Raw genomic sequence first — 10,080 nt, forward strand, 5'->3', positions numbered from 1 at the left:
CAGGGAAGAGAAGATGGGATGGCTCAGGGGAGAGGGGGGGTTGGATGGATGCTTAGGTTAGATGGGTTTGGATGGGATGGTTCAGGGGAGAAGGGGGGGGTTGGATGGGATGGCTCAGGTTAGATGGGGTTTGGATGGGATGGCTCAGGGGAAAGGGGGGATTGGATGGGATGGTTCAGGAGAGGAGGGGGTAGGATGGGATGGCTCAGGAGAGAGGGAGTTGGACGGGATGGCTTAGGTTTAGATGGGGAGTTGGATGGGATGGCTCAGGAGAGTGGGGAGGTTTGGATGGGATAGCTCAGGGAGAGGGAGGTTGGTTGGACGGGATACCCTAACAGTGTTGATGTCTTGATGTCTCGATTACTCATCAGAACAAGATAACTGAAAGGGGAAGAAGGAGGGGGGGGGGAGGAGGAGAGGGGAATTAATTTGTTGATGAATTCTTTGTGAATTAATTACTTAATTACTTTGTGAATTAATTACTTAATTAATACTTAATTAATTACTTAATTCCTTTGTTAATTATTACTTCATTCATTTATTAGTTCATTCAGTCAGTCATCCATCCCTCCAACCATCGATTCGTCCCTCCCTCCCTCATCCATCCATATATCCATCTCTCCATCTCTCCTTCCTTCCTTCCTTCCTTCCTTCCTTCCTTCCTTCCTTCCTTCCTTCCTTCCTTCCTTCCTTCCTTCCTTCCTTCCTTCCTTCCTTCCTTCCTTCCTTCCTTCCTTCCCTCCCTCCCTCCCTCCCTCCCTCCCTCCCTCCCTCCCTCCCTCCCTCCCTCCCTTCCTTCCTTCCTTCCCTCCTTCCTTCCTTCCCTCCCTCCCTCCCTCCCTCCCTCCCTCCCTCCCTCCCTCATTCATTCATCTATCCTTCCCCTCCCTCCCACCCTCCCTCCCTCCCTCTGTTATCTTACCCTCTGATAGTCACAGTGTGGGTTGAGGCAGGTCGCAAGTTGACAGACGGTGATGTCGCTGAAGCATTGACACTCCTGACAGGAGTCTGGTCTCCACGAGGTGTTGTTCTGCGGACACAAATAACAAACGTTCCCGACTTCAAGGTCCAACAGAGAAGGGAAAGTCATATTTGAGTCATTTCCTGCGTAAAAGCCACTATTCCAAGCGAGACTGTTCATAAACACATACAGTAGCAGTTAGTTAAATAAACAGCAGGTCTTGGGTTGAATTATACGGCTCATTTGTATCATATACGTCACAATATAAAACAATGCAAATCTTTCCTTTGGCCCTCCTGTCAGTTTTTTCTATTTGCATGTAACAGTGATTGAAACAGGCTACTAATGTACCGTACACACATGTGCTGTCAGACTCTTCTTTGTCTCTTTGTCTTAGTCCAACAGAGAGAAACACACTCACTCTGGTATGTGTATTATCGACAGCCATAAGAGTCCTGAGATAGTACAGATAAATGTTGTTTGAAACTAAAGAGGCTGAGGAACCCTGTTACATGTAGCCTCTCTACTGTATATAGCCTCTCTACTGTATAGAGCCGCTCTACTGTATATAGCCTCCCTACTGTATATAACCTCTCTACTGTATATAGCCTCTCTACTGTATATAGCCTCTCTACTGTATATAGCCTCCCTACTGAATATAGTCTATCTACTGTATATAACCTCTCTACTGTATATAACCTCTCTACTGTATATAGCCTCTCTACTGTATATAGCCTCTCTACTGTATATAGCCTCTCTACTGTATATAGCCTCTCTACTGTATATAGCCTCTCTACTGTTATAGCCTCTCTACTGTATATAGCCTCTCTACTGTATATAGCCTCTCTACTGTATATAGTCTCTCTACTGTATATAGCCTCTCTACTGTATATAGCCTCTCTACTGTTATAACCTCTCTACTGTATATAGCCTCTCTACTGTATATAGCCTCTCTACTGTTATAACCTCTCTACTGTATATAACCTCTCTACTGTATATAGCCTCTCTACTGTATATAGCCTCTCTACTGTATATAACCTCTCTACTGTATATAGCCTCTCTACTGTTATAACCTCTCTACTGTATAGAGCCTCTCTACTGTATATAGCCTCTCTACTGTTATAGCCTCTCTACGTATATAGCCTCTCTACTGTATATAGCCTCTCTACTGTATATAGCCTCTCTACTGTTTATAGCCTCTCTACTGTATATAGCCTCTCTACTGTATATAGCCTCTCTACTGTATATAGCCTCTCTACTGTTATAGCCTCTCTACTGTATATAGCCTCTCTACTGTATATAGCCTCTCTACTGTATATAGTCTCTCTACTGTATATAGCCTCTCTACTGTATATAGCCTCTCTACTGTTATAACCTCTCTACTGTATATAGCCTCTCTACTGTATATAGCCTCTCTACTGTTATAACCTCTCTACTGTATATAACCTCTCTACTGTATATAGCCTCTCTACTGTATATAGCCGCTCTACTGTTATAACCTCTCTACTGTATATAACCTCTCTACTGTATATAGCCTCTCTACTGTATATAGCCTCTCTACTGTATATAGCCTCTCTACTGTTATAACCTCTCTACTGTATATAGCCTCTCTACTGTATATAGCCTCTCTACTGTTATAACCTCTCTACTGTATATAGCCGCTCTACTGTATATAGCCTCTCTACTGTATATAGCCTCTCTACTGTTATAGCCTCTCTACTGTATATAACCTCTCTACTGTTATAACCTCTACTGTATATAACCTCTCTACTGTATATAACCTCTCTACTGTATATAGCCGCTCTACTGTATATAGTCTCTCTACTGTATATAACCTCTCTACTGTTATAACCTCTACTGTATATAACCTCTCTACTGTAAATAACCTCTCTACTGTATATAGCCTCTCTACTGTATATAACCTCTCTACTGTATATAGCCTCTCTACTGTATATAGCCTCTCTACTGTATATAGCCTCTCTACTGTATATAGCGTCTCTATTGTTATAGCCTCTCTACTGTATATAACCTCTCTACTGTATATAGCCTCTCTACTGTATATAACCTCTCAACTGTATATAACCTCTCTACTGAATATAGCCTCACTACTGTATATAGCCTCTCTACTGTATATAACCTCTCTACTGTATATAGCCTCTCTACTGTTATAGCCCCTCTACTGTATATAGTCTCTCTACTGTATATAGTCTCTCTACTGAATATAGTCTCTCTACTGTATATAACCTCTCTACTGTATATAACCTCTCTACTGTATATAGCCTCTCTACTGTATATAGCCTCTCTACTGAATATAGTCTCTCTACTGAATATAGTCTCTCTACTGTATATAACCTCTCTACTGTATATAACCTCTCTACTGTTATAGTCTCTCTACTGTATATAGCCTCTCTACTGTATATAGCCTCTCTACTGTATATAGTCTCTCTACTGTATATAGCCTCTCTACTGTATATAGCCTCTCTACTGTTATAGCCTCTCTACTGTATATAGTCTCTCTACTGTTATAGCCTCTCTACCAACCAGTCTACCTGACACTAACATGTCTACAAGACACTGACCAGTCTACCTGACACTAACCAGTCTACCAGACACTGACCAGTCTACCTGACACTAACCAGTCTACCAGACACTAAGCAGTCTACCAGACACTGACCAGTCTACCTGACACAAACCAGTCTACCAGACACTAACCAGTCTACCAGACACTGACCAGTCTACCAGACACTAACCAGTATACCAGACACTGACCAGTCTACCTGACACTAACCAGTCTACCAGACACTAACCAGTCTACCAGACACTGACCAGTCTACCAGACACTGACCAGTCTACCTGACACTAACCAGTCTACCAGACACCCTCTCCCCTCAGTCTACCAGACACTAACCAGTCTACCAGACACTACCCAGTCTACCAGACACTAACCAGTCTACCGGACACTGACCAGTCTACCAGACACTACCCAGTGTACCAGACACAAACCAGTCTACCAGACACTAACCAGTCTACCTGACACTAACCAGTCTACCAGACACTGACCAGTCTACCAGACACAAACCAGTCTACCAGACACTAACCAGTCTACCAGACACTAACCAGTCTACCAGACACCCTCTCCTCTCAGTCTACCAGACACTAACCAGGCTGCCAGACACTAACCAGGCTACCAGACACCCTCTTCCCGCAGTCTACCAGACACTAACCAGTCTACCAGACACTAACCAGTCTACCAGACACTATCCAGTCTACCAGACACTGACCAGTCTACCAGACACTGACCAGTCTACCTGACACTAACCAGTCTACCAGACACCCTCTCCCCTCAGTCTACCAGACACTAACCAGTCTACCAGACACTAACCAGTCTACCAGACACTAACCAGTCTACCAGACACTGACCAGTCTACCAGACACTACCCTGTGTACCAGACACAAACCAGTCTACCAGACACTAACCAGTCTACCTGACACTAACCAGTCTACCAGACACTGACCAGTCTACCAGACACAAACCAGTCTACCAGACACTAACCAGTCTACCAGACACTAACCAGTCTACCAGACACCCTCTCCTCTCAGTCTACCAGACACTAACCAGGCTGCCAGACACTAACCAGGCTACCAGACACCCTCTCCCCGCAGTCTACCAGACACTAACCAGTCTACCAGACACTAACCAGTCTACCAGACACTAACCAGTCTACCTGACACTAACCAGTCTACCAGACACTGACCAGTCTACCAGACACAAACCAGTCTACCAGACACTAACCAGTCTACCAGACACTAACCAGTCTACCAGACACCCTCTCCTCTCAGTCTACCAGACACTAACCAGTCTACCTGACACTATCCAGTCTACCAGACACTGACCAGTCTACCAGACACTAACCAGTCTACCAGACACTAACCAGTCTACCAGACACTGACCAGTCTACCAGACACTAACCAGTCTACCAGACACTAACCAGTCTACCAGACACCCTCTCCCCTCAGTCTAAGTGTGTGTGTGTGGGGGGGGGGGGGGGGGGGGGGGGCTGAAGAGGTGATGACTGGTGATAACAGAGGCATGTTGCAGCATGTCACCTTCAGAAGAGTCACTGGAAATAGGCATCTTACTGTCAGTCCTTTGGTCTCAGTTACTAACAACTTATTTCAGATGTGTGTATGGATATGTGTGTATGTGACACACATATCCCTGTTCTATCACATACACACACAAACACACATATCCCTGTTCTATCACATACACACACAAACACACATATCCCTGTTCTATCACATACACACACAAACACATGTCCCTGTTCTGTCACATACACACACACACACACACACACATATCCCTGTTCTGTCACATACACACACATATCCCTGTTCTGTCACATACACAGACACACACACACACACACACACACACACACACACACACACACACACACACACACACACACACACACACACACACACACACACACACACACACACACACACACACACACACACATATCCCTGTTCTGTCACACACACACACACACACACATATCCCTGTTCTGTCACAGACACACACACATATCCCTGTTCTGTCACACACACACACACACATATCCCTGTTCTATCACATACACACACACACACACACACACACACACACACACACACACACACACACACACACACACATCCCTGTTCTGTCACATACACACACACACACATATCGCTGTTCTGTCACACACACACACACACACACACACACCACACACACACACACACACACACACACACACACACACACACACACACACACACACACACACACACACACATATCCCTGTTCTATCACACACACATATATCCCTGTTCTGTCACATACACACACACACACACACACATATCCCTGTTCTATCACACACACACACACACACACACACACACACACATTTCCCTGTTCGATCACACACACACACATCCCTGTTCTGTCACATACACACACACACACACACACATATCGCTGTTCTGTCACACACACACACACACACACACACACACACACACACACACACACACACACACACACACACACACACATATCCCTGTTCTATCACACACACACATATCCCTGTTCTATCACACACACACATATCCCTGTTCTGTCACATACACACACACACACACACACACACACACACACACACATATCCCTGTTCTATCACACACACACACATCCATGTTCTGTCACATACACACACACACACACACATATCGCTGTTCTGTCACACACACACACACACACACACACACACACACATATCCCTGTTCTATCACACACACACATATCCCTGTTCTGTCACATACACACACACACACATATCCCTGTTCTATCACACACACACATATCCCTGTTCTGTCACATACACACACACACACACACATATCCCTGTTCTATCACACACACACATATCCCTGTTCTGTCACATACACACACACACACACACACGCACACACACACACACACACACACACATATCCCTGTTCTATCACATACACACACACACACACATATCCCTGTTCTATCACATACACATACACACACACACATCCCTGTTCTATCACACACACACACACACACACACACACACACATATATCCCTGTTCTATCACATACACACACACACACATATCCCTGTTCTATCACATACACACACACACACACATATCCCTGTTCTATCACACATACACACACACACACATATCCCTGTTCTATCACACACACACACACACACACACACACACACACACACACACACACACACATATATCCCTGTTCTATCACATACACACACACACACATATCCCTGTTCTATCACATACACACACACACACATATCCCTGTTCTATCACATACACACACACACACATATCCCTGTTCTATCACACACACACACACACATATCCCTGTTCTATCACACACACACACACACATATCCCTGTTCTATCACACACACACACACACACATCCCTGTCCTGCCCTCTGCTCCTTGATGTGTGAGGAATGTAGCGCATCTCTTTCTGGGTCGAAGGAAGCAATACGTCTGGATATGTGACATCCAATCTACAGGACATAGGAAGAGATAGAGCAATATGGAGGACGCTGTTTTTGTGTTTTGTTTTTTCATTGCAGAGGGAAGGTGCTTGTACGGTAATAGAGTTTGTCACACAGCAGCCTGTCAAACAGCAGTCTGTCACAGAGCAGTCTGTCACAGAGCAGTCTGTCAAACAGCAGTCTGTCCAACAGCAGTCTGTCACAGAGCAGTCTGTCAAACAACAGTCTGTCAAACATCAGTCTGTCCAACAGCAGTCTGTCACAGAGCAGTCTGTCAAACAGCAGTCTGTCATAGAGCAGTCTGTCACAGAGCAGTCTGTCAAACAGCAGTCTGTCAAACAGCAGTCTGTCCAACAGCAGTCTGTCAAACAGTCTGTCCAACAGCAGTCTGTCACAGAGCAGTCTGTCAAACAGCAGTCTGTCATAGAGCAGTCTGTCACAGAGCAGTCTGTCAAACAGCAGTCTGTCAAACAACAGTCTGTCAAACAGCAGTCTGTCAAACAGCAGTCTGTCACAGAGCAGTCTGTCACAGAGCAGTCTGTCAAACAGCAGTCTGTCAAACAGCAGTCTGTCAAACAACAGTATGTCAAACAGCAGTCTTTCACAGAGCAGTCTGTCAAACAGCAGTCTGTCAAACAGCGGTCTGTCATAAAGCAGTCTGTCACAGAGCAGTCTGTCAAACAACAGTCTGTCAAACAGCAGTCTGTGACAGAGCAGTCTATCAAACAGAAGTCTGTCAAACAGCAGTCTGTCAAACAGCAGTCTGTCCAACAGCAGTCTGTCAAACAACAGTCTGTCCAACAGCAGTCTGTCACAGAGCAGTCTGTCAAACAGCAGTCTGTCATAGAGCAGTCTGTCACAGAGCAGTCTGTCAAACAGCAGTCTGTCAAACAACAGTCTGTCAAACAGCAGTCTGTCACAGAGCAGTCTGTCACAGAGCAGTCTGTCAAATAGCAGTCTATCAAACAGCAGTCTGTCAAACAACAGTCTATCAAACAGCAGTCTGTCACAGAGCAGTCTGTCAAAAAGCAGTCTGTCAAACAGCAGTCTGTCAAACAAGTCTGTCAAACAGCAGTCTGTCAAACAGCAGTCTGTCAAACAACAGTATGTCAAACAGCAGTCTGTCACAGAGCAGTCTGTCACAGAGCAGTCTGTCAAACAGCAATCTGTCAAACAGCAGTCTGTCACACAGCAGCCTGTCAAACAGCAGTCTGTCACAGAGAAGTCTGTCACAGAGCAGTCTGTCAAACAACAGTCTGTCAATCAGCAGTCTGTCCAACAGCAGTCTGTCACAGAGCAGGCTGTCAAACAACAGTCTGTCCAACAGCAGTCTGTCACAGAGCAGTCTGTCAAACAGCAGTCTGTCATAGAGCAGTCTGTCACAGAGCAGTCTGTCAAACAGCAGTCTGTCAAACAACAGTCTGTCAAACAACAGTCTGTCAAACAGCAGTCTGTCAAACAGCAGTCTGTCACAGAGCAGTCTGTCACAGTGCAGTCTGTCAAACAGCAGTCTGTAAAACAGCAGTCTGTCAAACAACAGTCTGTCAAACAGCAGTCTGTCACAGAGCAGTCTGTCAAACAGCAGTCTGTCATAAAGCAGTCTGTCACAGAGCAGTCTGTCAAACAACAGTCTGTCAAACAGCAGTCTGTCACAGAGCAGTCTATCAAACAGAAGTCTGTCAAACAGCAGTCTGTCAAACAGCAGTCTGTCCAACAGCAGTCTGTCAAACAACAGTCTGTCCACAGCAGTCTGTCACAGAGCAGTCTGTCAAACAGCAGTCTGTCATAGAGCAGTCTGTCACAGAGCAGTCTGTCAAACAGCAGTCTGTCAAACAACAGTCTGTCAAACAGCAGTCTGTCACAGAGCAGTCTGTCACAGAGCAGTCTGTCAAACAGCAGTCTATCAAACAGCAGTCTGTCAAACAACAGTCTGTCAAACAGCAGTCTGTCACAGAGCAGTCTGTCAAAAAGCAGTCTGTCAAACAGCAGTCTGTCAAACAAGTCTGTCAAACAGCAGTCTGTCAAACAGCAGTCTGTCAAACAACAGTATGTCAAACAGCATCTGTCACAGAGCAGTCTGTCACAGAGCAGTCTGTCAAACAGCAATCTGTCAAACAGCAGTCTGTCACACAGCAGCCTGTCAAACAGCAGTCTGTCACAGAGCAGTCTGTCACAGAGCAGTCTGTCAAACAACAGTCTGTCAATCAGCAGTCTGTCCAACAGCAGTCTGTCACAGAGCAGTCTGTCAAACAACAGTCTGTCCAACAGCAGTCTGTCACAGAGCAGTCTATCAAACAGCAGTCTGTCATAGAGCAGTCTGTCACAGAGCAGTCTGTCAAACAGCAGTCTATCAAACAACAGTATGTCAAACAGCAGTCTGTCAAACAGCAGTCTGTCACAGAGCAGTCTGTCACAGAGCAGTCTGTCAAACAGCAGTCTGTAAAACAGCAGTCTGTCAAACAACAGTCTGTCAAACAGCAGTCTGTCACAGAGCAGTCTGTCAAACAGCAGTCTGTCATAAAGCAGTCTGTCACAGAGCAGTCTGTCAAACAACAGTCTGTCAAACAGCAGTCTGTCACAGAGCAGTCTATCAAACAGAAGTCTGTCAAACAGCAGTCTGTCAAACAGCAGTCTGTCCAACAGCAGTCTGTCAAACAACAGTCTGTCCACAGCAGTCTGTCACAGAGCAGTCTGTCAAACAGCAGTCTGTCATAGAGCAGTCTGTCACAGAGCAGTCTGTCAAACAGCAGTCTATCAAACAACAGTCTGTCAAACAGCAGTCTGTCACAGAGCAGTCTGTCAAACAGCAGTCTGTCAAACAGCAGTCTGTCAAACAAGTCTGTCAAACAGCAGTCTGTCAAACAACAGTATGTCAAACAGCAGTCTGTCACAGAGCAGTCTGTCACAGAGCAGTCTGTCAAACAGCAGTCTGTCAAACAGCAGTCTGTCACACAGCAGCCTGTCAAACAGCAGTCTGTCACAGAGCAGTCTGTCA

At 45.4% G+C, this 10,080-nt stretch overlaps 1 long non-coding RNA gene across 1 annotated transcript in view; it reads right to left on the minus strand.

Moving 5' to 3' along the window:
- Positions 1–928: 928 nt before the first annotated feature.
- The window catches only part of LOC116361224 (uncharacterized), a 104,527-nt gene continuing 95,375 nt past the window's right edge, over positions 929–10,080 (minus strand). The window contains exon 3 of the long non-coding RNA XR_004207409.1: positions 929–1,030. This is a non-coding gene — a long non-coding RNA (uncharacterized LOC116361224). The remainder of the gene's footprint in view (positions 1,031–10,080) is intronic.

This window comes from Oncorhynchus kisutch, linkage group LG3, assembly GCF_002021735.2.
Source record: "Oncorhynchus kisutch isolate 150728-3 linkage group LG3, Okis_V2, whole genome shotgun sequence".
NCBI classification, from domain to species: Eukaryota; Metazoa; Chordata; class Actinopteri; order Salmoniformes; family Salmonidae; genus Oncorhynchus; species Oncorhynchus kisutch.